This window comes from Ambystoma mexicanum, chromosome 7q (genome assembly GCF_040938575.1).
Source record: "Ambystoma mexicanum isolate Mex_15411 chromosome 7q, UKY_AmexF1_1, whole genome shotgun sequence".
NCBI lineage: Eukaryota > Metazoa > Chordata > Amphibia > Caudata > Ambystomatidae > Ambystoma > Ambystoma mexicanum.
The window spans coordinates 446716643-446743487 of NC_090941.1; positions in this window are offsets into that span (position 1 = coordinate 446716643).

A 26845-nucleotide genomic window follows, 5' to 3' on the forward strand; every position below is an offset into this window, starting at 1 on the left:
TATTACACATCTTTTAGCAAACCTCCATTGTAAAAAAGAATCCTGGTTCCGACGTCACAGAGATGTACGCTGTATGATAAGAAACCTTAGCCCACCCACTTGGTTGGTAACATTAAGTTATGCAGAATATGCATTGGAAGTTTTACATGATTTTCTAAGCATAGCAAACAAAAATAAAACAAACATAGATATAAAAACACCAGGAGAACTCTTCTCTCTAGATCCTGTAAATGTAACAAGATATTTCCATCATTGCTTCATTGCATTGCTACACTTTATTTGTAGTAAGACTGTTCCTCCCCTCTGAGAAGTTCAACACTTCTTTTGGAGAAAAGAATACCAAGCCAGAGGAGCACCACACATCCACATGCTATTATGGATTAAAGATGCTCCTAAATTTGGTCAGGACAGTGATGTCACTGTTTTGTAGTTCATCCAAAAATATGTCACTTGTGAAATCCCTTCACAAACAACACATAGTGACCATCATGCATTAATTTTACAATTTCAAAAACACAAACGTGGGAAATATTGTTGTTACAAATATATAAAAAAAAAATTTAAAAAAAGAAATACTACACTAAATGCTGCTTCGGTTTCCTAGACCAGTTACAACAACAGGTCAAGTAAACAACTTCATGTCTTCAGTCAGACATAGTGTCAAAGGTAAACCACCTAAGAATACATATTACATAAAAGAACAGAAGAATCAAAATCATTGCCCTCCTATGGAATGCAAACATAGATGTACAGTACATTGCAGACAATTCCACTGCAGTTGCACCATATGTCACAGCCTACTTAACCAAAGCAGAGAAAACAGAGCTTCAGGACCTCTGGGATGACATATCATCTGACAAAACATTATCAAAGAAATTGTACAGCTTAGGCATAAAAATGCTCTCTCATAGAGAATGTGGCTGCTATGAAGCTGCAGACTGTTAACCGGTACTGCCTTGTATGGAACATCTGGCAATATAATATGGCTAAGTCTTGGTCCTGCTAAATCTAGAAAAAGAGTTCTCAAATCATATGAGGACATAGAAACAATAGCCATAAATGATCCCAACAGCCAAGACATTTTGAAAAACAATTTACTAGAGACATACTACCCAAACAGGAGTACCACTTTGGAAACCATGTGTCTCTACCACGTAGCCCAAAACTTCACATACATAAAAAATGTTAAACCAGAAGAAAAGAAAGGTAGACACAGAGAGGTAAATTGTGAAGGCAGCTTAGTGAAACTTACCAAACACAGCTTAATTAATCATATCAAACTGTCATTAAAAACTCCTCAACATAAGGAACTGTATTACATGTCCCTGCTACAACTTTTTAAACCATGGAGAAAAGAAGAAGAGTTACTCGATATATGATTCCTATGAAGATGCTTTCAAAGCAAATGAAAGCACTCTAACAGATGTAAACTTTACACAATACCAAACAATGTTGCACAATGAACAGCAACACGAAGAAGAACTCCAGGCCCAACTTCAAGTGGACACTCCCAACAGTAGTCAACCTTCTGTAACAGGAAGCCAAGAACCACTTGGACAGCCACTAATAGCAAATGAGGCAGAATTAGCCATGACAGAAGTTGAAAACACCATATGTCAGTATAAAGAAGCTACAGAAGACTGTGCTGTACTTAAATCACAACTGAACAATGAGCAGCATAGCATTTTCTAAGAAATAACAAAACAAATTGAACATGGTGTGGAACATCAAAATAAAAACTGTACCTGCCAAGACTACAAACCTATACTTCTATACGTGAGTGGTGAAGCTGGTTCAGGGAAAACATTCTTAATCAAAATCATCAGCAAGTTCCTTCAACAATTGACAAACAACAAACTGTCAGTTGTTGTAACTGCCCGTATAGGTTCAGCTGCCTACAATATAGGCGGTGTCCCTTTACAATGATTACTTCTCCATCCAGTAGAACACCAAAACCAATTAGACTATTACAAACTTTCCACAGAAGCTGCAATGGAACTATGCAGAATGTTCAAACAAATGAAAATGCTGCTAATAGATGAGGTGACCATGGTCTCCAACCTAATGTTGGCTTTGATTCATCTCAGATTACAAGAGGTCCTCAAAACATACTACAACCAGCTCTTTGGAGGAAAGACATAATTATTTTCAGAGATCTTCTTCAATTGAAACCAGTGAAAGCTGAACCTATTTTTAAAACCTTAGGGCACAAACTGTGCCGTAAAACTCTTGGCAGCAAAAGAAATGTCAACCTTTGGCAACATTTCCAATGCAGAGAATTAACTGAAAACATGCTCCAGTCTGCAGACCTCACATACGGCAACATTTTAAAAAGTATAAGAGTTAGTGTACTATCTCAAGAAGCAGAATGAATATTAAAAACCAGGCACATCCATACACTTTATGGACATAACCCATGTGCTACTGATGTTATGCAACAATTAGCACACAAAAATTTCAATTGTATGTCCTTGATGACAACTCTTGCAAATATTCCAAATTCAATGAAACAATGTTGAAAAAAGAAATGCAACAAATAATTGAAATTTCCTCCACAGATAAACTGGACAACATGGTATGACACTACCCATGTGTCAACAAGCCACAACAAGACTAAATACCCTAGAAAACACTATCTCCAACACAACTGGTTTGGAGAAAATATTAAAATTATTTTTAAACTGTAGAGTAATGCTTAAACATAACCTTGACATGGAGCAAGGACTAGTTAATGGAGCACTTGGTACTGTTGTTGGCTTTCAAACATGCCCACGTGACAACAACATTCAATTTGTAAATATTTTCTTTGACAAACTATCAGAAGTTAAAAGGATAGGACGCTCAACAGCCCACTTCCTTCTTTTCAAAGACATGTATGTGCCCAGATAACAATTTTCACTAACTCAAGCATACGCAGTGACCATTCACAAATCACAAGGTCCTACCCTAGATAAAGCATTAATAGATATTGGTAACACAGTCTTTAAAGAAGGCATGAGCTACGTAGCACTATCACGCTTACGTACACTTGATGGGCTATTTCTAATCAACTTTGATGCCAGTAAAGTAAATGCTGATATTCCTTGCATTCTAGAATACAATAGGTTGTGTTCACTCCACACCCACATCTGATAACCTATCCTGTTCCACAACAAGCAAAACATTGTAAAAGAAAACTACTTCAAACTGAAACGATACAGGATATCACTACTATTCCTCCAAAGAAAAAAAAGAAGAAACTAATACTTCATCAAGTACCACAATCAAACAGGAATCTCACGATCAAAGTAACTCAACTACTTCTTCAAAGAAGCAACACACAATCCAAACAAGTGACTTCCACACAGAACTATCAGGTCCATTCAAATTTTCAAATGTAACTGCTGTAAATTGCTACACAAATGTAGCAATAAATATTCTATTCCAGTTGCCACCAATTATTGAGTACATTTACTTACACAGTACAGAACAATTGTGTTTGCAAATGTTAGTCCTTCATAGAAATGCAATCAACAATCCTGACAACACTTACAGTGTTCATGGAATACAACAAGAATTGGACTACTGTGCTGGAATAGTCAAATTCACTATAAACTATCAAGAAGATCCACAAGAATGTCTAATGTACTTACTACATGTCCTGCAAAACAAAAACATACCTATAAATGAAATCTTTCAGATTTCATACATGTGGAAACATACATGCACTCTCCACAACCATGTGGCACAGGAAAAAGTCCCTAATGAATGCTTTGTATCCATACCTAACTGTGAATCCATTCCATTTCAGCAACTTGTACAAAAATGCAAACCATGGCAGATTATGTACTACCTGCAATTCATATAATCGCTCCACCTTACAAATACAGACACATAGTAAATATGTAATAGTAATGCTTTTACATTACAATGCAGATGGTCAAGTATCACTTGGCAAGAAAACCTTCACAACAATAGGTATAATCTACCACACAGGAGCCACAACCAATGCATGTCACTACACTGCATATATAAAAAAAGAATTGTGGATAGTTTGAATGTAATGATAGTACCATTACCCTAAAGCAGAGAATGCCAGCAAACCTTGTAAACACTTACTTAATATTCTTAAAACCAAAATTGAATACGTAATCTGTGTATGAACATAAGCAAAACTTCAACTTCAAAACTGTGCACAGAGTACACCAACATGTATCTAACTGCCCCAAGATTCTGCAACAAACAAATACATAAATAAATACCGCTAAAATCAAACAATAAATATACAGTTAGAATACGCCAACAGGTACCTAACTGCCCCAAAAAATCTGCAACAACCCAACAGATAGATGAATAGAATAAAAGTAAAAATAAACAATTAGAATACGCCAACAGGTATCTAATGGCCCCAAAAATCTGCAACAAGCCAACAGATAGAAGATTGGCAAGAAACAAGAAATAAACAGTAAAACAATGAAAGAAATATATTGTACTACATCATAGAAGTTTTTTTTTTTTTTTTAATCCAGCATGGATTTTTTTCCCACTGACCCAATGATTTAGAAAACAAACACAGAAACTGAGCAACTTGCGCAGTACACTGGTTTGAACTACAGTACTTGTAAAGTACTAAATATGAGGGCAAATGTCTATTATGCAATGCAATAACTCATTATGAACTTCCTGCTCTAACATACAATCTTTTCTTTTATCACAGAGATCAAAAAAGTATGTCTGGTCCAGTTACCCATGTCATGAAAAACCTGCATAGAACCACAAAAAACTCAACCAGTAAGTATCCAATAAATAAACTCATTGATACAAACTCTACAATCTTAACTGCATAACCTAGCCAAAACTTCACATACAAACTAGAGTCTTGGGTCCATGGCCTACGGACTACGGCCTTCGGCCATGCACCCAAGACTCTAGGCCCTGGCCACAACCACTGCAGCATAACACACCTATACTACTAAACATTTTGACTGTGGTATGCGGGCTGCTTATAGATCATATTAATAATAATCAATGCTGCACTAACAGCCCAAAACCAACATCATACTAAAGTAAATTAGCGAGTAGTGCATTATTTATGTCCGTGGACAACCGCCACGACCACGGGCATGGCGAACACATCAAAGGCACCTGTTACCTAAACAAATACAATATTTGACCCATCTCTTACTCCTCAACCCTCCCCAATCACTCCTGCACACCAACACACTCCCCAAAATTGGATTTTGCCTCTGTTCGCTGCAGCGCTGTTGGTGGATCCAGGATGGCAGGCACATCAAAACAATGTGACGTGCCTCACACCTCACCCCAGCCAATCGGCAAACACGTTGCATGTCTGCGGACATGACGCAAGCTGAGCAGTCAATCGGTGTCCTGTCCATGGAGCGAACAGGGAAGTGTGTCCACGGAGCGGACAGATATCACTAATTTTTTTGCCTTACGTTTCAGCCATTTAAAAAAAAACAACTACTGGACGGATTTACACCAAATTAACAAAAGCATGCTTTCCGGACTAAGCCGCCGTTCCTGCCACCAATTTGGTGGAAATCCGTCCAGCGGTTTGAGCTGTAGTCGTGTGCAAAGTTTTTTCCCATTATGTCTATGGGAAAAAAGAAATTTTGGGTCCTCCCCTATAACTTTGCCCTCCTTGAATCAAACCTCACTAAAATTTGCAAAATAATTCACAGTGGGCCATATACTTTATTTTGCAAACTTTGGTGTGGATTCGTCCAGGGGGAGAAAAGTTATAAGCTGCCCAAAAAGTGCTCTTCCTATGGGATTAGCAACAGTTCTGTGTGAGGATCCCCCCACCTGGGCAACCTGTAAATAATGCAATTTAACAAGCCCAGTCGATATTTTGTATATCAGAGTCTTATCTCCTTCTATAATTGTTCTACCACCCTAATATACCTGGTTTAGCAGATTTATTTGATGGGTCGTCGACAGATCCTTCTTGAATCGCCCCCTCGAAGGCAGGAGCCACTGATCATCGATAGCTCTCGAAGAAGGTGAACATTGGCATCAAGGGTCGTTGGTGAAAAGGTTTAATGGCATCGAGGCAGCAGATTCGGTCCTAACGGTGCTTGTTGACAATCGGTCTTGGACGTCCTGTGAAGATGAGGTGTGCGGTGCACCTCAACGACGATAGTTCGCTGTCACAAAGAGTCAATGAAGAACTTTGGCACAGCAAGGGCGTTGGATTGTCAGTGTCTTTGTGGTCTTCATGAGGCAGGAAACCAACTGGTGGTTTCTCCTTGTTTCACCAGCGACCTTGACTGTCTCTGGCGGCACAAAGCCGTTGATGGTGATGAGCAAAGGAGTCCTTGAAACAAAGTGTTCTTAGGCAATTGAGCGTTGCGGCTCCGGTCATCAGCAGCACAGCGTGAAGCGGTCCACGCTTCTGTGCAAAAGGGCTTCAACAGGCTTCGAGCGGTTACAGCAATTCCTCCAAACCCAGGTCGAAGGGAATGGACTTCGATGACCTCGATGTCCGTGTGCTTACTTTGAGATTCCTCAGCGGTCCCCATCTCCGGTCAACAGTTTTTTAAAGGCAGGCTTCCAGGGCACTTCGTCCAAGGTTAGCGGTCTGCACAATGTTCCCTCGTAGGTCGGGAAGAGGTCTCCTTGCCAGGTACTCTTGACTGCTTTCGAATGGGTCAAAGCAAATGCAGCAGCAAGTCCTCTTCTTCCAGTTGGGCTTCAAGGATATGCAGCAAGTTTCAACTTCAGCTTCTGAACAATTTCCATCAGTGAGTGGTCCCCAGATATATTGTTTCGTCTCTCATTCACCTCTGCTGGATCACAATCATGTAACCAATCATGCTGAAGGGCTTTAAGGCAGGCAGGCAGAAAATCAGACTCACAGTGCATTCAGGCCGTTTACTTCCCTCCAGACACTCACAACCAGGGATTTGTATTGGGACAAGAACCCAGCCATTCAGCACTCCATACTGCATTCACACCAGTTTCGGGCAGGGATGCCTCAGTCTTTGTGTCACTGTCAGGCAGAATCATATCCAGTACCCTTTGGGAACACCACACACAATTAAAACTACAAGTGACAGTACCAATTCACCTTTAGTACAAACCTGTACTACACAGTAAGGTGGTAGCAATGGCTGAGCAGCCAGACCTATCTCAAGAGTAAAGTGAGCAGTATCAATAGTTACACAAAGGACAGCAATTACTATGGTTTAAACAAACACTGACTCAAGGTTTCTGAGTAAAAGAATATACATTTACTCACACATCAGTTGTAAAACAATTCACTAAAGTAAAGCAGTAGAAAAATCACACTCGTAATACACTACACACCACCCAATAGATTCTGGACAAGTTAAGCTCAAAATGAAGTGTGAGCAAAATGGCACTCCAGCAATTTAAAAGGGAGGGAAAGACAAGGTTACACAAATGTTGAGCAGCACCAACAAGTGAGAAAGCAGGGTAATCTGGAAAAGGCAACTACTGTGAGGAAATCAAATCAAGAGGCCTGGCCCAAAGTCAATGGACCAAAGTCTTTGCAGAGGATCACACAGTTCAGAGTAGTTTGCGGTTAAGTCTTTGCTAAGAGTTCGGAACGATGTTTGTCGGAAGAAAAGTTACTTTAAAGAATAGAGAAGGACAAGCCCTCGGAATGGCAAAAGATTTCAAACACTTTCACCACGGTCGGACGGAACAAAATACCGGGTTAGAACAGTACATTAAATGAAGAAGAAGGCTGTAGCTGAGGCAGAAGTAACTGGCAGGGCTTCAGGCTCATGGTTCCTGAAGCGACTGTCAGACTGACACGAAGTAGGAAGACTGGAGGCTCCTGCACTGCCCAGGGAAGAAACCAGCAGCAGAGCAAAGCAACAAATATAAGGTACGCTCCTTAAAACCCAAGCAGGGTCCGGACCTCCTGGCTATCTGGTTCACTGTAGCTGTGCACAGCAAATTCGACCCGAAGAGGGAGGCCTGGCTTGCAGTTTGGTGAACTGGTTGGTCCCAGCAGCTCAAGGGGAGAAGATTCCTTGCAGATCTTCCCTGTCATCGAAGTTTGGAGATTCAGACCCACAACAGGGCTTCACCGGGAGGTTCAGTCATGGTAGAGGTCCTCTTCTGTCAGCTTCTCTTTGGTTCTCTCGATCCAGTGGCAACTCTGCCTTCTCAGTCCCAGAGACCATGCTTTTTATGCAGTTTCCCCCCATTCACACAGCCTGGCTGTCAATCACACAGCAGGGTGGCTGTCCGGGCGGGACACTCACCACAGCCAATCATACAGAGTGCGACATGGGTCTCCAAGGAGACCCTGTACAGGGAGTCTCAAACCCCTCCCTCACATCCTGTCCCTCTCAGACATTCAGGCGCCTAAGGAGGGCTTCTGTGCAGAAGCCCGCCAAAGGACGGCGAACAAAGGAATCAAACCTTGGTTGGTTCGCAGAGTAAAACACCAGAAAGTCCTTTACAAAAAGAAACTTAGCCTAAAACAGTACCAAGGCTATTAAAATAGACCACAGTAGGAAAAAAAAGGGGAACAAAATAATGTTCCATGAGAAACAGACAGAAAGCGATAACTATTAACCCTTTCCAGAACTCTATGTAAGATAGTTTGTACTGGATCTGTGAATTTAAAAAGACTAATAAAATAAATAGCAACTTTACATGTCCTGGGAGGCAGTTGTCAGTCCCAGAAAATGGAGGTTAAAGTGGGAAGTCTGACAAAGACAACACTGTGTCACTGCACTAAAAGTGCTGTGTAACACACAGTAAAAAAGATGATGCCTATGGAGTAGGTGAAGCTCCACAGTCTATGAACACAAACATGTTAAACACACACACCAAAACACATGTAAGAGTGGGAAAAAAGGCTCACACTCTTACCAGGTGAAAAAAAAAAAACTAGAAATCCAGCAAAGCTGCTGAGGGACTCAGTAGGTAAGGGGAATTAGCCATTCTGGAGAATTATCCCTAACAGTCACATACCAGAAACCAGACACCCATAACATGGAATGCATATTGGTCACACATTCCATTCAACCAGGTCCCGCCCCAAGGGTGTTCCCACAACATACAGTCACTGGGAAGTCTGGCCTGGACATCCCCACAATACCATATATGGAACGTCCACCCAACAACCAGTCAGGGGAAGGGACAGAGTCAGGGCTTCCAGGACATTGGGATAACATGGTAACATACGATAGAAAGCAAGAGGCCACAGGGGCCACCTTGTCTCCTATCGGGAATCAACTGATTCCAATGTCAGGGCCTGGGTATCCCAAAAAGGAGTATACTCAGGGCACCAGTCAAATTCAGCATGGTGCTGCCACCAGATCATACCCTGCTCTGTGGCTCACACACAGTGCCCACAAACATCCACTAGGAGTACAGGGTTGTACTGCCACCCATGGGAGCCATAAGGGTATTCCAAGGGTCTGTACACCAAACCAAAAAGAGGAAGAGCTGCATTGCCATGGAACACACATGATAAAAGGACTACAGGACAAGGACATGGAGGCCCTGTCCCTCCAATGCATTTCTAGCATTACAAGCAGCCAGTGTCCTGAGCCAGCCAGAGATGCCACCATCCCCTATGCGCAGGACCGGCTAAAGGATGTTTATGTTTGTTTATGTTTATTCATTTGTAGTGTGCACCGGACCCAGGGGTATCAGGGCACAGGAGCAGCAAGGTTATTCTCATTTTGGGTACAGTGCTGTACAGTAATTACAGGTGTCTACACAAGTCAATACAGTTACAGATACAAAGGCAGATACATTAAGAAGCAATTTGCAGATGTGCATACGGGGTTGGTGGTAAGGTTAGTGGTCATTTTCCTTTATCCACTGAATGTAGTTACGCCTGAAATGGGGGTAGGTTTGAGGTGTCCTTAAGGTAGGTGGCAGGGAGTTCCAGTGTTGGGCTGCTTTCACCTGGAAACTATTACCACCAGTTTTGGTTCGCTTAAATCTGGGGACTGTTAGTAGGTTGGTGTTGGCAGTTCTGGTAGATCGGTTGAGGGTGTATCTCTTGATTCTACCGAGAAGGTAGCGAGGGGCAGCATTGTTGAGGCATTTGTGCATCAACGAGGCTGTCTTGAGCATGATTTTGTCGGTGGTGGTGAGCCAGTTGTGGGCTCTCCTGATGTTAGAGATGTGTTCTTTTTTGGAGATACACAGCGCTGCTCTGAGAGCATTGTTTTGCAAAATCTGGATTTTGTTTGTAACATGTTTATTGGCTCCTACATAAGGGGCATTACAATACTCCAGTTTTGATAAGATTAGGGCTCTGGATAAGGTGGTGCAGCTCTGGGTTGAGAGGAAGCGTTTGGGTGCTCTTATTAATTTACATGTGTGAGCAGTAAAGGGGGCCATGGAGCTAACCTGTTTACGGAAGGATACGGTGGAGTCTAGATAGAACCCAAGAGTTTTGACTTCCTTGGCTACATTAATGGTATTGCCATCTATACTGAAGCTGGCATATTTGTGATCTAGTTTATTTAGTTTAGGGGTGGAACCAAGGATGATGAGCTTGGTCTTGTCATCATTCAGGCATAGACTGTGAGAGGCCATCCATGCCTGGATGATGAGGTACACCCTGTTGAACAAGGCCAAATCCTTGTCATAATCTCCCGTCAGCGGGATGAGGATCTGGGTATCATCAGCATAGTTGGTGTAGGTGATACCCAGACCATCAAGATCATCGAACAGGGGCTTTGTGAACACGTTGTACAAGGTAGGGGAGACGCATGATCCCTGGGGAACCCTGCATGTGATGGGGATAGGGTCGGCGGAGGCTGACGTAGAGAAGACATGCATAGACCTGTTGTTATGAAAAGATTAAATCCAGCCGATGGCTTCTTGCGAGAAGTGAGCTGCCAAATCTAGGTGGTTACATAGGATTTTGTGGTCTACTAAATCAAATACCGCAGAGAGGTCAAGTAGAAGTAGTAGAGCAGTTTTCCCATTGTCTCTGAGGGTGTCAATTTGAGCTTGAAGATAGATGAGTGCAGTCTCTGTCCCATGTTGGGGTCTAAAGCCTGACTGCCGGATTCCCAGGAGATGGTTTATTTCTAGGTATTGTAGTATTTGTAGCTAGGGTGTCTTATCTTGTATTTTAAGCAGGAAGGGGATGATGGTGATGGGTCTGTAGTTTGTGGGTATTGATGGGTTTAAAGAGGGTTTTTTGAGTAAGGGGAGGACCAAAACCTCTTTGAGATTGCTGGGGATGGTGCCTGAGGAGAAGGAGGCGTTGATGAGCTTAGCAATGAAGAGTGAGAGGTCTCTTGCCGCATCTTTGATGATTTTTGATGGGCAGGGGTCGCCCTGGCAGTTTGAGGGTTTGAGGCTGAGGATGATTTTTTCCACCTCTAATGTGGAAACTTTGGAGAAGTTAAAGCGGGAGGGGGGTTAGGTGTGGAGTTATGGGGAGGGGGAGGAGATGTAGTGTTAGCTACAAAGGCTGTGCGGATTAGAGATTATTTCTTGTTGTTAATTTTAATTTGTAGTCCTGCTACTTTATTGGATAGGGCATTTTGGACACTAGTGCACCATTGTTTGTCTTTCACACGTGTCAAGGACTGGGATGGGTGTTTCCAGCTCTTTGATGATGGTGAACAATTCGTTTGTACTAGAATTGGATTGTGATATTCTCAAATTGTAGGACTCTTGTTTGGCGATTATATTTTCTTTTTTGTAGTTTTGTTAAGGTTCAGCTTATTGTTATCGAGGGTGATTATCTCCAAGCCTGTTCACATATACGTTTCTCTAATCTGAGAGATTTCAGATAGGGAAAGAACCATGTGTTCAGGTGTTTTTTAGGTTTGCTTTTTCTAAATTTTAACTGTGCGATGGAGTCTAGAGCTGATCTCATGATTTTGTTGTAGCCATCTACAAGGGAGTGAGGATTGGAGATTGCAGATAATGAGTTCAGGGTCGGGAGGATGAGGGGGATGAGTTTTTCAGCTGTAATGTTTTTCTTATTTCTCGTAGGGATGGCTGTGGCTAGTGAGTTATTAGAGATGGGGCTTGAGGCTTCGAGGGAGAAAGTGAGAAATGGTGGTTGGACCATGGCTGGCGTGAGATGGTGGTGATGGAAGCCACGCAGTTATAGTCCGCGACCCAGTCAAGGGTTCTCCATTTATCATGGGTGGGTAGGGTCACTCTTTGGGTAAAACCTAATTCCGATAGGGTGCTGTCGATAAGGGTGGCTTGAGGGTCTTTAGGGTCTTTGAAGTCTAAATTAAGTTCTCCTAGGAGGAGGCTCCAGGATGTATTCTTTAGGTTGTTGGTGAGGATAGTTGTGAGGTCCTCCTCAAAAGAGCCTACAGGGCCAGGAGGTCTGTAGAGTAGGTGAATGGTGATGGTTTGGGAGTTGACAGTGGGCAATTTAGCTATTAGTGATTCACAAGATGTGAGGTTGTCCGAGGTGGCAAGTCTCATGTTAAGGTGAGTCATGGCAATTATGGCGGTGCTCCCGCTTCTGGATTCTATTCGTCTGCTCTTTAGATTGTGTAGTCATCTGGGATATCTAGCATGAGGGCTGGACCAGTAGCTGTGTCGGAGACAGGACTCGGTGATAGCTAGAAAATCCAATTTTTCTTCTAGTATGAGGTCTTCTATGTCTATTGCATGGGTGACTAGGGATTGTGCATTTATTATGGTACCTCAAATGGGGGGGACGAGGATTTTGGTAGGGGTGGGTGGAATGGCTGTATTGTGAGGCTTGTGCTTGATAACAGTATTGGTTGGGTTGCGCGCAGGTCTGTTCACAGGTTGAATGATAGGAGTGACTATGTGCTCAGGTGGAGTCCAGTTAGTCAGTTTAGAATGAGGGGAGCCCCTGCACGAGGTTCGTATAGTTTGTATAACCTGGCACGTAGTCTGACATTTCTGGCAGAGAGATTACAGGGGATATATAGGTAGGGAGTGTGGATTGGTAGGTGAGTGGTGTTGGTGAGTGGGTGTGGGTCATGGTGTTGGGAGGTGAGGTGTCTGTGGAGGCAGGGCTGAAAATGTGGCTTAAGTGGCTAGATAAGCAGATAAGGTGGAAAATTACTCTCAGTAGTGCTGAATAGATACCTGGTAGGTACATTCTGTTAAAATCGAGTAATAGAGGGAAGTCAATGCTAGTGACAAATGTAGATAACTATAGTCTGCACAAGTCTACAAGTAGGGTGGCACAGTGGTCAAGAGTCAGCAAGGGTGCGGTTGGCTGAATTCAGCATAGGCACGATAGATCTAAGATTGATATGGGCAAGCTAGGTTCAACATGAGTCCGGTTGGCTAAGTTCAATATGGGCACAGTAGCAGGGTTTACCCTGAGCGCATTAACCTAGGATCAACATAAGCACAAGAGCAAGGTTCAACATGGGCGCATTAGCCTAGGTTCAGCATAAGCACAAAAGCATGGTTCAACATGGGCGCATTAACCTAGGTTCAACATAAGCACAAAAGCAAGGTTCAACATGGGCGCATTAGCCTAGGTTCAACATGAGCACAAAAGCAAGGTTCAACATGGGCATATTAGCCTAGGTTCAACATGGGCACAATCAGCAGGTTCAATGAAGGTGCATTAGGCATAATAAGCGAAGCTCAACATAAGGTTAGGTACTGAAAAGGCACATTCGGCAATGTATCTACAAGGCAGCCACAGGGAATGCGTATGTAGAGGAGGCACATAGAGGAGGGAGCTCAGAAGCAGCAGATTTCAAGGTACAATATTAATGGTAATAAACTGCAAATAAAATACACTGACAGACATGCTTGCCCATGCATGATCAATTAGATGCTGGGGAAGTCGGCGGCACTGCGGTAGTGTCAGTGATGGGTAGTAGTCACAAGTGCATTATAATATTTATATGGTGTATAGTGGCTGGCAGTAGGCCGAGCAATCAAAGCTAAAGTAACGTGAGTGAGTCAGAGGGGGCCTACCATATGTTTGGTGTCCTGGCAGAGGTGTAGGTGGTCAGCACTGCAGTAACAGAATGGGCAAAGGTCCTGGACCTGTGCTCTGTTGGCTCTGGACAGGCTTGGTACAGGAGCCTGCCTTGGGTCTGTGTGCCTTTGGTTGTGGGGCGCCGCTCGCCTGCCGGTGAGATGCGATTGGCTAAAGGCTCTAGCGTGGCCTATCGGAGTGCAGCCTCTGGTTCCAGGTTGCTGGTGGCAGTCAGGAAAATCTGGAGGTGGCCATCTTAGCCTCTGTTCCTCCTTGTGGTTGACAATGGAGGAGGAGCAGAATGTGGACGCAAATGGTGCAATAAAAGCTTGGTACACAAAGGATGGTACACAGCAGTTACCGTAAACTGGCAGGAAGAGCAAGGCCCGGCGATACCCCATGCAAGGGTGAGAAACCCAAGAGTCCCAGAAGAGGTTACAAACCAAATGGCCGAAGCAGGTCTAGGAGTCAATATATCCAAAGTAGGGGTGAGAATGCAATTGTCCAAGAAGGACTGAGACCCAAATAGCCAAAGTCGGGCTGAGATTTCAGATTTCCAAAGAAGGAGTGAGACATCAAAGCTCACCAGAAACGCCAGAAAGCCAGAATTCCCACCCTGGGCTGGGATTCAAGATACACAGAGAAGCAATGAGAAACCCAAGGGTCAAAAAAGGGCTGAAATGCCAAGTAGCCCAAGCTGGGCTGAAAGACAATACTATACACAAAACAATAAACAACCACAAGAGGATAGAGCTGGTTCTGCTAAAAGAGGAGATAAGATACTGAGAGATTTAGCCAACCTGAAATGCACAGGCAGACAGAGGGCCTACAACAAGAGAGGCATGCATTTGGGTGGGGGCAGGGATCAAGCACTACCAGAAAAAGAGGAAGACTAAAGAGAGACTGGTAGCTGTATAATTAGACACGCGGCCTGAGAGAGACACAAGGAGCAATTGGGTGGGGGTCAGAAACCAGGTGCCATTACCAAACCTAAAGGGGGGATCCCTTTTGGATCTTCCTTTCGAACTTGTCGGTTATCCTTATGTTGGCTTTCAGTATTAGTGGTTAGGCCAGATTATAGGTTAAGGTAAGTTAAAGTAGGCTTGAATAGAGGACAATTTCTTATTGTAGGGCACGCTGACAAGCACCATTTATTGTGCATACTAGGGAAACCATCATCTTAAAATTAAAAATAGAACCTTGATTGGACATTCCTTTATTTTGGACCTTTGTTCTATTGCTCTTTGGGTTGCTACTGTCCCCTGTCTCACATTCACACCCCTCTTAAGTGTGTAGCATGCCCTTGGGTCTATTAGGTATATCTCATACTTATTCCACTTTCACCTGTATGAGTAGAATCACTGTTGTTTTGTAGAAGTATGATGGATGAGTATGTGGTTTAGCACCTACTCACCCCTGTACTTATCAGGGGCAGAGGTCATTTCATCACACGGCCCACTCTTGCATATATTGCCTTACAAGGCCTATGGAATGAATATAGGCTTTGCCATGTGCAATATGGCTTTTGCACATGACTGCGAAAGTAAGTTCTATTTAATTTGTGGCTAGATGTAGAGCTCAGACCAGGTATACAATTAGTGATTTTCTGAAAGGGGGAAGAAAGGAAGCACCTTCCCTGGAAGCCCTGTATTGTATGTAAAGTATGAGAATGATTTTTGCAGAAAAGAATTCACAGTAACAATAAAATTAACAATTTCTTGAAAAATAGAGGGGAATTACCTGTGCTTACGGCAAGGTCCTTATTTTTGAAGTACGAAAATGATCTTTGCAGGAAAATATTCCATCAAAGAAAATCAAGCAGAGGTTAATAGTAAGTTTGTCATCTCAATAACAAGGACTAACAGTGTGTTTGGTACCAGGAAGGCTTGGTGGCTAGTTTAATTCTCTTGAAAGGCATTTGGCATGAGTAAAGGTCTAGGTCATGAGAAAGGTCATAAATGCAAGTCAGCACTGTTTAGAAAGTGTTTTAATACGGAGCTAGCAGCTTAATTGACATATTCAATACATACCAAATAAAACCAAGTGAAGCAGAAGTAAGAAGTTCGTTTGCTGTTTCAATAGTAAGCATTACTGCGTTTAGTTGCTCTACTTATCTTGACCACGGCTTAGTGTGACGTTCGATGCCTCACAAGGGCTATGGCATGAAAGCTAGATTTTCTATGAGCAATGCAGCTACTGTACATTTCTTAGAAAGTCAATTCTGTTTTAATTTTGTTTTGGATAGAGAACTCAGGCCAGGTATAGCATGAGTAATTTATTGAAAGACAATAGACCTGCCAGGCTGTTACTGTTTTAAGTCTAACATGTCTTTGCAGTAAATACTACTTAAAAGGAAAGCCAGAGAACAAGCCGAAAGCCCGTTAAATGAATTGACGCACCACGCATGTATGCGCTTAAACATAATATATTGATCACGTTCAGCATATGATCTAACACTGAGTTACCCAGAAAGTGTACGAAAACCACCTTCAGTTCATGCTTATCAACCTCCAATCCTGCTGCAAAGGCATTGAAAACCACATTTTGGGTATCAATCTATTTTGAATGTCGTAGTACTGCAAGCTGTAATGAGGCAGCTGCAGTTCACCTGGATATTGTCTCCATTGTCACAGATTTGAAAAAGATCTGAAGCAAGGTCGAAACACGTGTTTGCTGTCAGTTGTTAGGCAATAATGGTCCTATTGTCAGAGCACGGAAGTCAACCAAAGACTTCTGGCCTATGCAACTGCAAACCACATGCACCTAGCTGAACCGCCAAAGCACAGCTGGTGTTATATGATCAATAGAGGTAAGCCCTGGCTACCTAAGAATATGAACATACAACCCTGCACAGGAGGCACAGAATTAACTATGCCTGGCTAAACTCTCCGTAGGATCATGCAATAACCCAAGAAGCACCCAACAACCCAGAAAATTGGCCCTCTGAGTCTGACTACAGAGCGTCTTGAAAAGGAATGCCCCGACCGAGATAAAACAACATACCCTCACCGGCCAGTTTGCCTCTCTCTGAAATCCTCTGGCACGAACCACCAGAAGACACATGGCCAGCGCACTGAGCAGCAAAAGCATCCCAAGTAAGGGGGCTACCCACCAATAACCACAGAAACTCATTCATATCAATATGCTCACTCTACTCTTTACATCAACAAACAATAGAACGCAGCTACACCCCTCGAGCAATTCGGCCTCGCTGCACACATACCTACATAGCTCACAGAACACCTCAACATTCTGGTAGAACACAACTATACCCCACGAAGAAATTGGCATAATGGCACACATATTCTCTTACATGTGTTGAACGGCAGTGACAATGCAGGCTCAGAGATCACCCTCCTTGCTGCACACATTACAATGATCTCTCTCTTCCACCACACCACACCTAACATGAGAATGCAGCCAACCTGCGCAAACCACTCTGGCCGTTCACATACCAAGTGCATCCAAGCACTACATGCTACACTACTCTCTCAACTGATATGGACCACAGTCCCTGAGGGCGTTCAACACACAGCGCTTTGAGATCATACCGATGGTACATAAGGCACTCTACAAATGCATTATAACATAACTATGCTGGTGTTACTGCACGACAATTTCTTTGATTTTGATTTATTTATGATCTCATATTCAACACATTATTTAGCATTCACTACATAGCTTCTCCACGTGCATTGTTGTCTTGGGTTACCATTTTTCACAGTTCCACTACATTGTACCCTCAGGGCTTGGGTCCTTTACCCAGACCCAGGCTGCTGGACATCAGTATATATATTTCTTACCTTTAAATATTTTTCACGTTTAACATTTAACTAAGACCTAGCGCAGGTGATCGTATAGTTATTAGCCCTCCTGTTTGCCATACTTAAAAGGATATGATATGAAAAAGATGGTATTTCTGCTTACCTAAAGGGCAGAGGAAGTGTAAGATCTATAATGTGAATACAACCTATGTGGCAAGTGCATACGTTGTAGACCTCCTTTGTGATGTTATGTGCAAACTAATGTGCATGGTCTGAGATAAGGGGTGCTGTTTTTTAAGTTTCCCTATTGTTTTGTTTTGTTGATATTGGCTTATTTTAGTGATGTGAGCTTAATGACTTACATAAAGGCCATCCATATACAACTGAGGAGTATCTCAGGTTTAGACTTTCCTTTGAAATATGATGACATTTTATTGGTTATACAAGCGCAAATTCTGTGATCTTTCAGAAGGGAATCACTGGGGCACCAACTGGCATTTCTTATGTACGGCATCACCAATTGGGTGTCAAAATTAGGCTTATCGGGTAGTGGTCATAGACCAGTCTAAATCTAAAAAAATGATGCCAAATATCCAATAGATGTAAACCAGTAATCACATTAAGTAGAGTGAGAGAAGTGCTGGTCTTCCAAATCGCTCCCGAGCCAGATCTATCGATCTCAGGATCAAGCACTGAATTAAAGTTTCTCCCATAAAAGCTTCTCGCTTGTAATAGTGTACAATATATTGGAAGGACATGGAGAAAAAGCAAAATATCTTTATTTTTTTAGTCGGCTAGTAAAGCAAACACGTTTTAGGAACTTTAGATAATGCTCAACTAGAGGCCAATCTACCCCAATCATTCCTGGTCTCACCCAACGTGGTGAAATAGAGCTGTCTTCTGATCAATATTTCCACCCTTCTCTTTTTCTCTGATGCAGAGGCAAAACATTGAGAATAAAGACCTCTGATTTTAGGTGGGGACAATCTTCCCTTTGGAGTTTGTGTTTGGGAGCCATAGTTGCTCACCATTTAAAAAAAAAAAAGGTTTTTGTGTTTGTGTGTGGTGTTGAGGTTCTGGATGTTTGATGAGATCACCCTCAGATTAGACAGGGTATAAGAGGGCCAGAATCTCTGCAAGGTCTATTAAATTAAACCAGAGATGATCATTAAACACCTGATTGATAATGTTATGTGTGAACAAAGGAATCTAATGTGTGGTGACCCTAAAGCAATCTAAATGAATCTGGATCCATGACCCAGGACAGTGTAGCAGAATTTTGTCTAGCAATGCTCCTTGTTTAATGAATGGCAAAAACAGATTCTCCATTCTGATGGTAACATGAGTATGTTGGTGAACATATAGAAAGAAATTAGAACCTGTGACAATGAACCTTATAAATACTGTAGCAAAATTGAGAAAAATGTCAAGTATCGGCATATATATTTTGGAAACAATAGGACAGGTGTGTGTTTTACTAGGATGCCTGCTGTAAAAATATAACAATATTGTAACCCAACATGACTTAAAGAAAAACAAGAAACTTGACAGCCATGTAAACATTTTTGGAGGGGAACAAAATGTACTTTAAACAGGGTTACTTCAGCAAGGCTTCAGTCTAGGGCCACTAAGTCAGTACTTACATCACATTCATCCGTATAACAGAGTCTCATCTGTATCCATCTCAGTGTCCTTGTACACTGTTGGTACAGTACAAGCACATATTTTTGTGAGGAAATAGATTTGGCATCATGTGTTGTGTCTAAGGGTATTTTCAGGGTTTTTACCGCTGCCCCTATAGTGGATATTGATGATAAGTACCATCAAATTAAAATTTAATTTTATGTCGCATTTCTAATTGGCAGTCATGACATAAGCAATCTCGTTTAGCCCTTCTTTAAAATGGTGGGGGATGGTGACATGGAAAACTGTGGGATGTATTGACCCACTCTGCTATGCTATGCGGCATCACCCTGCCAGTTATGGGGAAAGAAACAGCAACTATGGCATCAAAACCCTTGTGCGCGCCAAAAAACTACAAAAAACGTGTGCTTCAGCACCCAAAAAGAGGAATGTACAACCAGCCACCCATGGTGCATGTGCAGGGGAATAGAGCACACGCTGCAGACATGTGCCAGTCGGTCCCATGTCCAGCAAACAGAGTGCAGTGAGAAAAGCAGCACTTTGCAAGTGAAACCTCAAAATGTGCCCACAATTGACATTCGCTTTGTTGCCAAAAACTCCAAAATGCCTAAAACACAACACTTTTCCTCATCCACAATCTTGCCTGGTGCAAAAATCCATGTATCAAATGAAACATTGTGAAACATACAATGTGTGAAAACTGACAGCCTCTATGCTAAAATCTGGGTGCCTGAATGACAGCTGTCAGAGGAGTACTGAGGAAGCTTTAAAATGACCTAAAACTAAAAAGTCTGCTGAATTAGCAAACATAAACAGAATTGTTGCCAAAAAGGAATACAGATTTTAGTTGTGCTTTTGATTCCACAGATTTTAAGGCCAAGAATGAAATGGATTTGTACGTGATGCAACAAATGTGGTTTTTGCTAAGTTTAAAAGTTAATTAGCTTGGCTGAAGCTGCCAGAACTGGAAAAGCAGGATTTTCTCCCAGAAGGAGGGCCTTCCTCTCAGCAGAAACTCACTGGGAGGTGTTAATTGCAGGTTAGAACAGAATCTTGTCTACAGAAAGCAAAGGAACAATGACAAGGCTGCAGCCCAGGAAATCGGAAGTGTGAAAGGGGTCGTAAATGGCCTCTGGAAGGAACAAACAAGGAGGGGGATGGCCTGGACTGCAGGGAGACAAAAAAGAGGTGGAGCCAAGCAACCATCTGTTGCTAAACATGAAAAAAGAACACATTTTAAAAGACTTATAACTTGCTATTTTTTTATTTTTTTTATTTATTTTTATTTGTTTGTAATTCATAGAATTGAATTTTTACAAAAGGTTGAAGACAACACAGCAACAAGTGTGATGCGCCTCGAGCTTTCGTGTCGTTGTGTCAGATTCCGGTAGGATCAGGGCTACCCCTTTCAGTTCAGTAGAGTGTATAAGAAATGTAAGTGTAGACTCAGATAGGCCTAGGTGTCCGGGCGGGGAACAGGTGCCGAAGGAAGCTAGATCTTCTTTATTCAACATTTTTGAAGGGGAGTGGATCCTTCGGGAACTGTGCTCTCGCTCGTAGTTTGTGAGCTGGAACTGATCATTTCAAGGGCAGTTTCCAGGATTTTGACAGTCGCAATTGTCCATCTGGTTTTTTCCCCCGACATTAACCTGTTCCACCAAATAAGTTCTTCTTCCTCTCCGAAAGACGAGTGTTCACAGATTAGTGTCGACAGATAGGTGGCTCAAGTTTTTCTCACGTTAGGACATTCAAGTAAGAGATGTTTGATTGATTCTGTCGTGGCAGAGTTATGGCAAAGGCGACAGGTAATGTCAGGCGAACTGGATCTAATTGCTAAGATTTCTCTCGTCGGCAGGAGGTTGAAACGAGCTCTCATGAAGAGTTTTCTTAGCTGTTGGCTTGGAAACTTAGAGCAGTATGGTATGGGTACCTTGAGTCTATTAAAGGTAGGTGGGAGATCTTTGGTCAGTTTATTTGATTGAGCTTTCGACAAGGTCAGGATCCAATCCTGATCCTTTAACTTTCTTTTTACTCTTTCAGGATTTTGCTTAAGATCTTCCACTGAGCATGCGATATCTGCTAGCTTCCCTTTTAAGTTTTCTGACCATGCATTTAGATTTGTTGTTCGCTGCTTTAAGATTTCATCAGCGACGATTTTGTAGATTAATGGGCTGTCTGGTATTAAGGTGTTTCTGAAGAGAGTGAGAGCGTGTTGCGTCACCGTTGCTTCTAACGACTGTCGGCCCAAATCTCGTCTGATGAGATCCATCGAGGTGGAATTTGGTAGTCCTAAGACTGCTTTCCAAATCAGGCTTTCTAATCTGCGCCAGATGCTATTTGGAATGGTCAACGATGCTCCCATACCGTATGTGAGTGTAGGCACCACTTTTCCTTTGTAGAATTCAATAGCTGGTTTAAGTGAGAATTTACCAAATCTGTTGTTCACTGTTTTCATTTGGGCTACGAGGTTGCGCGCTTTGTCCCATAAGGCTTGTTGCATCGTGGCCTCCCTGGCTGAGTGGTCGATGTGTATCCCTAGGTACTTGATGCTGGTAACCACCTCAATAGGAATTGTGTCCATGGTCCATGTGAAGTGGGGTTTGGTCTTTTTTCCACTTTTTCCGATTATCACGATTTTTGATTTCTCTTTGTTGATTTTCATGTTGTTCTTTCCCATGTACATGGCCAGGTTGGATAATTGGCGTTGAAGTCCGATCTGGGTCTGATCTAATAAAATTAGATCGTCGGCGTACATGAGACGTGATATGTGCTCGTTACCCAGCTTCGGTGGTGCCATCTTAATGCCAGCTTCTGTGTCTTTCATGTCTCCTAAGAAGGCGATGAATAGTTGAGGGGCCATCGGGCAACCTTGTTTGACCCCTCTCTCTACAGATATCTCCCTTGACAGAAGACCTTGGTTGTTTAGCCGGATTCTTAATTTGGTGTTGGTGTGTAGAGCCATCACTGGATCCAATATTTCCGGAGGGCAATGCCATTTTTCCAGTTTGTCCCAGAGCTTTTGCCTGTCGACTCTGTCAAAAGCCTGGGACAGGTCCACAAAGGCCAAAAAGAGAGTTGGTGCGCCCTGTTTGACCCTAGCTTTTAAGATGTTGAGAAGAAGGATGTTGGCAGACGTGCCCCCCCTTTTTAAGAAACCCATTTGGAAGGGGTCATACGCCGGCGATTGATTGGCCCAGTTCCTAAAGTGGGTCAGAAGCAAGGAGGCGAAGATTTATCCAATTATATCAAGGAGAGCGATTGGTCGGTAATTTTCTGGATCTTCTCTGTTCCCTCGTTTAAAGATCGGGACAACCACCGCGTTGGTCCATGAGGGTGGGATGGTCCTTGTCCTGACGCATTGAGTAAAAATGGCGCTGATCAAGATTGACCATTGCTCAGGGTTTTGTTTAAGATCGATGTTAGAGAGGCCGTCAGGTCCTGGAGCTCTTGATTTTTTCAGTTTAAGAATAATCTCCTTTGTGTCATCTTTAGAGGATAGGTTGATCCAGGTCTGCGATGTGCTCCTGTTTCTGTCCGGCAAGATTTGGCCCGGGGTTCCAAACAGGTTTCCGAAATGGTTGGCCCACCGGTTTTCAGAAACTGTATTGGCCATGTGCAGGGGTGTTTTGTTTGCAGATTTTTTGATGAGAGCCCAGAAGTCTCCAGTCTTTTTTGGGCCTAGGACCCGGAGCATTTCTTCGGCGTCTCTTTGGAACATTTCGTGTCTGTGAGATCTTAACCATGCTTTGTACACACTGATTTCCTTCTTCCATCTGTTCCAAGTATTTGGTGAGTTTTCGTTTTTTGCTTTTCTCTTCAGCTTTCTCAGCAGTCTTTTCTTTTCTGCGACCTTTGCATCGAATACGTGGAGGTTTTTTTTCTTTTGTAGGCTAGTTCCTAATTTGGGCTTCCGGTATTGTAGAAGGAACGGCAAGTAATCTGGATTTTGATTCAAGGCTTCTTTGCTCCCAAAGCGCACTGTGTATTCGTCAGTGATTCTTACCAGGTTTGTCGCTGTCAGATGGACACGTGTTTGCTGATTGTTGGATGCGATTTGGTAAAAATAATGATCGTTTGCCGGACTTTGTGTCTTCCATTTAATTTCCAGTAAGTTGTGATCGCTGTCTTTGGTCTGGACCACTGAGTAGTCTACAATACGATCCGCCAGACTGTGTGACACAAAGAAGTAGTCGATGTTAGCACTGGATTTACCCCGTTCCCAAGTGGGGGTACCAATCTTCCAGGAATTGAGCCTTGAAACATCATGAAAGTTTCGCGATTTCATCAGCGACAACCATGAGCGCCCTCTTTTTTCGGCTGGAGTTTTGGGCGTTGAGACCTGATGTTCAAGCTCATAGTTGCAGTTTGCGTTTAGGTCACCACATAATATTATGTGGGAATCTGGAGCATCTGATGTAATGTCGTCAATTGTGTTAGCAACTTGGTTGCAAAAATCTTCTATAGAACTTTTCGCCGGGTTCCAGTAGACCGTGATAAGTACCAAGTTTTCTCTTACGGTTGAGTTTGGATGGTCACTCGCTTCTTCCCATTCGGTTTGTATGGCTAAGATATCTCGAGACGTCTTCAATGTTTTCTTTAAGGAGATTCCCGACCTACCTTTTACTGCAATTAATAGGCCAGAAGACGGTCGTCCCAGGATGCCTTTTGACACAGGGGAGAACGCTATTTCGAACCCGTCGAGCAGTGGTTTCTCCATTAGCCAGTGTTCTTGGAGGCATACTATATCGTACGCCCCCAGGTCTTGGTTATCCGGGTTTGCCAGGTGTGAGTGCCCTCTAGTATTCCATGAAGCCATCGAGATCAGGTTGGGCAAGTTCTTTGAGTTAGTGTCGTTAGATGCGGTTGGGGTCGGCCGATGGCTACTTTCTGGTTGCTATTTCTCGTTATGCCTTTTGAGCGTACTTTTTAGCCACGACCATGGGCCCTTTTGACGGTTGTCTGAGTGGATTTCGCCGTCCTTCTTCTCGTAGTTTGTTTTCATGGTGTTTCTATCTTCCGGGCGTTCATTAGTGGGTCGTCTTGTTTCGAAGTAGCGCCTCGCGTCTGCATCGTGGCGATCCGTTTTCCGTCTGGAACGTGACTCGCACCTGGGACGAGTGTATGGAGCATAACTTCTCTCTCCACTAGTCCAACGACTCAGTTTACCGTCTTTCTCTTTTAGTGATTTCCTGTTATAGCGATCAGTCCGGCGGGCTCCTTGAGGCCGTGTCCCATCTTGTTCGCTCAATCTGCCAACATTTGTCTTTTCGTGCCTCGACCTTTTTATTTCTGTTAAGGTAAAACCAGCTTTTCTTAATTCCACGTAGGCCGCTTCTGGCATCACTTTTAATGAAGAGGTGAAGACGTGTATGTAGCTCTTTGCTTTCTGTTCACGATGATATGGTTCAATTAATGGAAAGTCATCCGATTTCAGATGTTCAAGACATCTGATCTTGCACAGGATTTGAAGAACCGTTTTCCTATTCAGAATCATGAATTTCATTTGACTTGAGGTCTGTTCTATTTTGAACACTCTAGCTTCTCTTTTGAAGTTTTGTCCATTTCCTGAGCTCTCCAAATTTCGGGGAATTGGGTTTGACCTAAGTTCGTCTTTTGGCGTTACTCGAGGGGAAACATCGGTGTCTCCATTGGAAGATTTCTTTCGGAGCTTAGGTGTCCCGGACCAGGACAACTTCGAACGCTTCGTGGCAATGTCCCCCTCCGTTTGTTCCCCTCCTCTTTTTGCGTCCGTTTTTCCATCTGGCACTGCTGTCAGGGGACGCACGAGATCGCTTTTATAAGACTCACGACTCTTGTTTCCGCCATCATTTCCTTCCAGATCTTCGTATGTCGAAAGGTCCATTAAAGGGCTCGATCTAGCGAACTCGTCTATAGTTCTAGGAGATTTGAGATCGTGGTTTGTGTTTACCAGGCTGCGAGGTGATTTTGTTCTTTCAGCTTCTGTCGTCAGGCGTATGTTTGCGTCAGCCTGGCCTGTTTTAACAATTAATTGATTGCCATTCGCGGTCACGTTGAGGGCTTGCAGGACCGCTTTTTTCTTTGTGGTTACCTTTTCACGTTTGTTCAGTATTTTAGCTTCTCGTACTTCATTTGAGTTTACATAGGGGCATTTGTTGAGAGTTAGTTCAAGCTCACCTGCGTCAGATATTGACATTGTTTGTGATGCTGTTTCTTTTAGTTTTTTCACCGTCTTTTCCGGCCCTTGTCTTGCTGGTTTATTCTTTACTGAGTTTAGATGGGTCCTTTCCTGTTCTTCCCATCTCTTGTTATGTCTTTCTTCGGTCGCGGTAATGTAACCTTCCAGGAAGTCGATCTTGGATTGCATTCTGCATAGAATGGCCGTATTGTCCTTTGACACGTCATTTAATGATTCGTATAGTTTACAAAATGGTGCGAGGGCTATAGTTAAGGCTGACATGATCGTCGTCAGATCTTGTTTTTTTGTTGGAGATGGTCTTTGGGTGTCCATCAAAATTTCACTGTGTCTTCTGTGTTTTGCCGGAGTCTTCTGGAGATCTCGGCTAGAGCTTGGCTCAACAGGTGTGAATGTAGGATTTCCGCTCAATGGGTCGATTAGACTAGGTTCCTCCTCTTCGCGGTCTGGCTCCTGGGTCGAAGACTTGAGCTCCGACATGGTTCGTTCTCTGACGTGTTTGGTAATTTGACCTCTTTTTTGCTGCAATTGGATGTGATTTTTTGCCCACAATTGGTCGCTCATATTGGACGTTCGATTTGTTTTTGACTCATTGCCACTCGATCTATCCGTTTCTTTTCCTTCGGTTAGGTGAGGCTCTTTGAGTTGACTTTTGTCGGTATCGATTGCTCTGTTTTCATGAAGTTTCTGGTTTCTACTCATCTTATCCCGTATTGATCGGGTGAGTGGAGACTCCTGATTTGTTTGGGACGGTGAGGCTTCGGAACCGGCTGCGTCCCACCTTTGAGGAGTAGAAGGGTTGTAGTGATCACCGGTAAGATCGATGGAATTTGCAGGTTCCTGTCCATCAGTTTGGTCCATTTTTGAGGAATTAACATCTTTGGTCTTTATGTTGACGTTACATTGAGTTTTGTTTGAATCACAGTTTGTCGGGCTGAGTGTCTCGAGGTCTGATTTGAACGGTTCCTTGTTTGCACTTATTATATAGTGATCCTGTCCTGCAGAGGTTCGTCTGGATTTGAAGGCAGGCAAAGATCCTTCGATCACCTCTAGAATTTCTGCGTCTGTAATTTCGTCGTCTGTTTCCATTTTTCGTTTTGATTGTTGCTTCCTAAAGTAAGTGTGGAATGCGTTTGGCTTAGCGTATGGTGAACTCTTTTCTTGTGTCTCAACACCTTTTTTTTTTGTCCCATGTTGAATTTGGTAGAATCTTTTCCGGCTGCCTTTTTTTGTTTCTGTGATGTGGGACTTGCTTCCGAATTATTGGATTTTTCTGACCTCTGTGTCTGGATTTTTTTTCTTTTTAGAGGTTTTATATACTTTCTTTTGGTGCTTCCTTGCTTAAGGGCCTTTTTTGAC